General features: G+C 45.3%; 1 pseudogene; it reads right to left on the bottom strand.

Moving 5' to 3' along the window:
- Positions 1-2,065: 2,065 nt before the first annotated feature.
- The window catches only part of LOC118385802 (myosin-IIIb-like), a 72,657-nt pseudogene continuing 68,722 nt past the window's right edge, over positions 2,066-6,000 (bottom strand).

Below are 6,000 nucleotides of genomic sequence, written 5' to 3'. Positions count from 1 at the left end.
TTTGCCCCATGACTGTGGTCTCTACCGGAGGTCCTTTTGTAAGAACTTGAGAAAGAGCTTGACAGGGGTGCACACCAGGCTCAGATCAAATGACCTTCAAAGACAGAATATCATCCCCTATTAGGGGCATTGTGGAGGACCCTGCTGTCTGTATGGCTGAACTTTGGAGCATCCTAATCATTAGGGCCTAATGGATACATAAACACAAACAGAGACAGAGATAACTGAAACTGACCCAAAAATGCATGTCCTCAGTGGTGTGGCCTCTTGCCCCTGGGTGAAGATTGACTATGCATGGATAGTAAACAGCGAGTAGCAGCATTGTAAAAACAAGGGGTGGGGGGGTCAATGTAAATAGTCCAGGTGGCCATTTGATTAAATGTTCAACAGTCTTATGGCTTGAGGGTAGAAGCTGTTAAGGAGCCTTTTGGTCCGAGACTTGGCGCTCCGGTACCACTTGCCGTGTGTTAGCAGAGAGAACAGTCTATGACTCGGGTGACTGGATTCTTTGACAATTTCTCTAAACAAAGATGTTATCCAGTACTAAAAGCAGGGTTTCATTTTCAAAACAATATGTGATTAAAAAGGGGAACCTCAGCTCTTTTGGATGTATCAAATTAGGGCAATTCACATTATTCAGTCAAAGGGCTTAGTGTTTTAGTTGTAAAATTTGACACAGTGGCAAACCATGTTGCAGTACATTGTTAAGCAGCTCTATTTTCCATGGTCTAATCTGATCGATGGTTAGCAGCCTCCCCAGGCCCTGTCGAGATCTGAGGAGCCACCAGGCTCATACATTTGAAAGGCATCTGTTTATTTAAAAAATGCAAATGTAGGCCCACCTCAAAGGCTGTAAACTGCAGTCAAACACACAATGTGAGTGTGTTGGAGTGTTCTGTCGGGGGGCTGAGGCCCCACTTATGTAAGGTTGGGCCCTTTCCACAGCCCTCCTGCCCACACACACAAACACATCAATGTGCACTTGTACAAAGAGATAGCGAGCGAGAGCCGACAGTGAAGTTTTTCTCACACCAAAAAAACCTGTTTACCCATTCCACAATGTTATTTACAAGTGTTTTAATGGAGGACAATTACACAAGGTGAGCAGGCGACTGAGATGCTCCGTGTGCCAGATGAGGGCAGCCCTTAGGAGCCACATAAAACAACGCCAAGTCTCCTCCCCCAGCCCTCCTCTTCCCTCCTCAACCCTCCCTCTCTTCGCACCCTCCCTTGTCCTCCAGTGAGAGGCTCAAAGGAGTGGGGGAGGCCCGAAAAGGTTAATGTGCTCACTTTGATCTTCGTCAAGGCACACTGAGTAAGAATTAATTTACATTTCAGATGAAAAGGTTGACAGCACAAAAAGGCATCTTGTTTCTGGTATGTGAGAGCAGTGTAATAGACTGGGAATTTGAGAGAGGAAGTTGTGAGGAAACAGAAGGGATAAGCCTCTCTCTTGCCTTTACTGGGAAAGAGATGAAAGGAAAAAAGGATCTCTATGTGCACTGTTCTTCTGAAACATGGAGACCAAATGCTGCCCAAACTTTCAAAAGCCTTTCTTTATACATTATTAATGAATGATTACGGTTTCATGGAATGCTTATTGAGATCAATAAGGTATTTTATCAAACCTTACGATTTTCTGGCTTTTATTAATTTCTCTTAAAAAATATTGAAAGAAAACCCCCCCCAAGCACATAAACTGGACATAAATTCCAGAAGTGCCCTACCGAGTGTGTTGAGTACTTCTGAGAACAATAGAACAATATCTCCAATGCTTTACCTGATTTTATGCAAACAGCTGCAGCTTCCCACTACTTCCTGGTTTGCTTGAGATTGTGTCGGGCAGTGTGGCCCCTCTAGGCTACAGAGAGAAAAAAGCTACTGATCAACCTCAGTGAAACAACATAGACAGCACCTACAACATGAGATCCCACTTCAAAACACACCACAACCAGGTGGCATTGAGCTCGATCCCTTTGAACTCTCAGAGCTCTTATTGTCTATTCTCTGAAGCGTTGCTCTTTTGGCCCCTATCGTTCACACTGTGGTTATCAAACTAATCTCTTTAACGAAAACTAGTCCAGATTATGCCAGGTGGAGGTATCCCTGACTGGAAGATGGCTTCGTGGTTTCTCTTCTCCTCCTCTCTGGGGTAGCGCCTCGCCCCCCAGCCAGCCCGTGATGTAGGACTGCAACCCCACCACCCGTGCGATCACCTCTCTCAGCAGCAGGTTCAGCTGCTCCACATGGTAGTAGTTCAGGAACAACTGACACACAGTACACCCAGGGAGCTTAACATTGAAGCACCTCAATCCATGGACAGAGTTGAGATGCCAGCCATAGGTTTGGAAACAAACATTACTATAATGTATCTGGATAATCATCACCACTTTACCTTCGTCTTCCCTAAGACCCAGTTTTCTAGTTTGGCCCGCTCCAGTATGGCAACGGCATTCTCTTTGCTGGTGTCAGGAACCTGGTGAGCCCGGAAAGCAAGGTAGTAATACCTATGAAAAAGGGTCGAGGGAAAGATATGACATTTTACTGTCTGACCTTTATCATACACTCCATGACCAAAAAGTATCTGGCCACCTGCTCGTCGAACATCTTCTTCCAAAATCATGGGCATTAATATGGAGTTGGTCCTCCCTTTGCTGCCATAACAGCCTCCAATCTTCTGGGAAGGCTTTCCACTAGATGTTGGAACATTGCTGAGGGGACTTGCTTCTATTCAGCCATAAGAGTATTAGTGAAGTCAGGCACTGGTGTTGGGCGATTAGGCCTGGCTCGCAGTTTGCATCCCAATTCATCCTAAAGGTGTTTGATGGGGGTTGAGGTCAGGGCTCTGTGCAGGCCAGTGAAGTTATTCCACACCGATCTCGACAAACCATTTCTGTACGGACCTTGCTTTCTGCATGGGGCACCATCAGGCTAAAACAGGAAAGGGTCTTCCCCAAACTGATGCCACAAAGTTGGAAGAACAGAATCGTCTAGAATGTCATTGTAGGCTGTAGCGTTAAGATTTCCCTTCACTGGAACTAAGGGGCTTAGCCCGAACCACGAAAAACAGCCCCAACCATTATTCCTCTTCCACCAAACTTTACAGTTGGTACTATGCATTTGGGCAGGTAGCGTTCTCCTAGAATGTGCCAAACCCAGATGGTGAAGCGTGATTTATCACTCCAGAGAACACGTTTCCACTGCCCAGAGTCCAAAGGCGGCGAGCTTTACACCACTCCAGCCGGCGTTTGGCATTACGCATGGTGATTTTAGGCTTGAGTGTGGCTGCTCGGCCATGGAAACCCATTTCATGAAGCTCCAGATGAACAGTTATTGTGCTGACGTTGCTTCCAGAGGCAGTTTCAACTCGGTAGTGAGTGTTGCAACCGAGGACAGACAGTTTTTATGGACTATGTGCTTCAGCACTCGCCGGTCCTGTTCTGTGGGCTTGTGTGGCTGAGCTTCTAGACGTTTCCACTTCACAATAACAGCACTTACAGTAGCCCGGGGCAACTCGAGTAGGGAAGAAATTTGACAAACTGACTTTTTGGAAAGGTGGCATCCTATGACAGTGCCACGTTCACAGTCACTGAGCTCTTCAGTAAGGCCATTCTACTGACAATGTTTGTCTATGGAGATTACATGGCTGTGTGCTAGATATTATACACCTGTCAGCAATGGGTGTGGCTGAAATAGCAGTATCCACTAATTTGAAGGGCTGTTCACATACTTTTGTCTATATAGTGTATATAGTAATCATATGTTTTGCTCTGAATTGATGTTTTCAGACTGTTCAGAGACTCTTCCTTCATACAAGTTTATTTCATTTTTGTTTAAATCTAAATTAAATGAATTACCATGCATGGGATCTGAGGCATGGGTCCACCCACAGTGCACAAAGAAAACGAGACTCACTGAGCCATGAGCCGCTAACAGAGGCCTACTGTCTGAGCTCTTTTTGAATGGACCACGCTCTCTTATTTCAATTACACAGATGATCCCCATCAGGGCCAATCTGTGTAAATCAACTCCATGGAATGCCTCTACTTCATTGTCTAAGGCCTTGACTGTCCTGCCTGTCACAGTTTACAAAACACCTGCATAGGACTGAGCTGATACAACTGTTTGTTCAGGGACATCAAGGCTCCCAAACTGCTAGTTCATTCCTTGTGTTCTGGTGTTGGTCAAAGAAACAATCGAGTTGGAAGAAAAACATATTTGAACACCCCCATTCCACAGCCTTTCATTCTAATTCCTGTTGATACCTGTTATTTCTTTGATGGCAAATACAGAGCACACTCCTTGGTAACCTCAGACGAGCCTTTGATATGAGAGCACACATTTAAATCAGTTTTCCACTTAAGGTGCAGTTTAACTACTGAGTCTGTCAGTATTATTTCTGCCTGGCTTGGATGGGATGGGGTGGACTCAATTGCGAGGTTGCAGTCTCGACGGAGGCCAGAAAGCCAGGGACATGCTAAGATACGGCCTCCTATACTCCAAACAAGACAGGTCCATTCCATCCAGTAAGACAATAGGACAGCAGCGTTTGATCGTTTGAGAATCTAGCCCCCCTTTACCACACGTACGCACACACACACACATACTCTCTATTTGAAGGTTAACAGCCCATTGTCAGGTGATGAACTGTCACCTTTAACACTGTGAAAATAGCCTCAACAACACCGTCCGAGAATTGGGACAGGCAGAAGAACAGCTTATGGTCATTCAGGGTTTTGTGCAAGAAATCAGGCTAAATTAAACACAATCTTTTAAAAGCTCCCCTGGAGCAGCGGAACTAACCAGCCGTCTCACTGCTTTTTACACAGGCCACAAGCCCAAGCTAATTACATTTGATATCGCATTAAAGCGCCCCATTGGAGGTGCCTGGAATATTTTTCAAAGGATAATTGATCAAACGTAGGTTTCCTACATTTCCCCAAGGACCGAGTCTGAGTATGTATTTTATTCTTGACAGGATTCAAGAAGGTTTAAATACCTGCTTTCGGATTTTTTCTGTTGTGGATAAAATCAAATCTAAGCTTAATATTTTATTAGGCCGTTTCAATGGAAGAAATTCTCATACCTCTCACATTGGCAGATGTTGCCAGACATTGGGAAAACAAATAAAAACCTTATCTAATATCCTGTATCTAGTAGGAAAAAAAAAGTCAGTAACCCAATTTCATCATTCATGACAACCACCCAGGGAATAATGGGCTCCTATATCAGATATAGACACTATCCAGGACATGGGGCACAAAAACACACCCTTCATGAATAGTAAAGAAATCAATTAAAATGTCTATCCTCAGCCTCAGAGTTCCTCTCTGTTTCAGTTCTGCCCTTATTTCCCAGTTCCGTGAAGTGAACCCACCCAGTTAAGAGATGTAGTCTTATGCTATCACTAACGACTGCCAATTAGTGAGCCGCTTGCTCTGCTCAAGTTTGGACTCCTTTCCAATTAAAGAAGCCGTGTTTTGTGTGATGTAGCACACGCCGTGCACTTGTTCTGCTCTAACTCTGGGGTCGTGTCAGCACTCAGCGTGAGTGCACAGCTAGCGCCCCGGCACCCCGTACAGCGCGGTTGTTACCTGTTAACAAACTCTCCAAACAGGATGTGGTGGGAGTAGCTCTGGTGGCGGATGTTCACTGTCTCCAGGACCCCAGTGTAACGCAGCTGCACCATCACCATCACCCTCCCCTTACAGGAACCCAGCGCCTGTCTGTCATCGTTGGGCTTTATGCAGCGCACAAAGTGGGGCCAACCCACCACCATCTTAGACAGCAGATCCATCAGGGAGTACTGCCAACGCAGTGAGGAGACAAAGCAAGGCGACGGGGGCGGAGCAAACAAGAAAACAGGGATTATTATTTGCATTATGCATTATTTCCTACGGTCATTGTGGAATTCCCAGATATCGTGCTGACGCTGGTTTGTCATTGTGTCAGCAAAACAATCTTCTTACTGACATTCTTATTCACTGGTGGATATAAATC

This window comes from Oncorhynchus keta, chromosome 7 (genome assembly GCF_023373465.1).
Source record: "Oncorhynchus keta strain PuntledgeMale-10-30-2019 chromosome 7, Oket_V2, whole genome shotgun sequence".
In the NCBI taxonomy this organism is placed as follows: Eukaryota; Metazoa; Chordata; class Actinopteri; order Salmoniformes; family Salmonidae; genus Oncorhynchus; species Oncorhynchus keta.
Note: the sequence above shows the minus strand (reverse complement) of the source record. Positions and strands in the feature narration are given on the sequence as shown.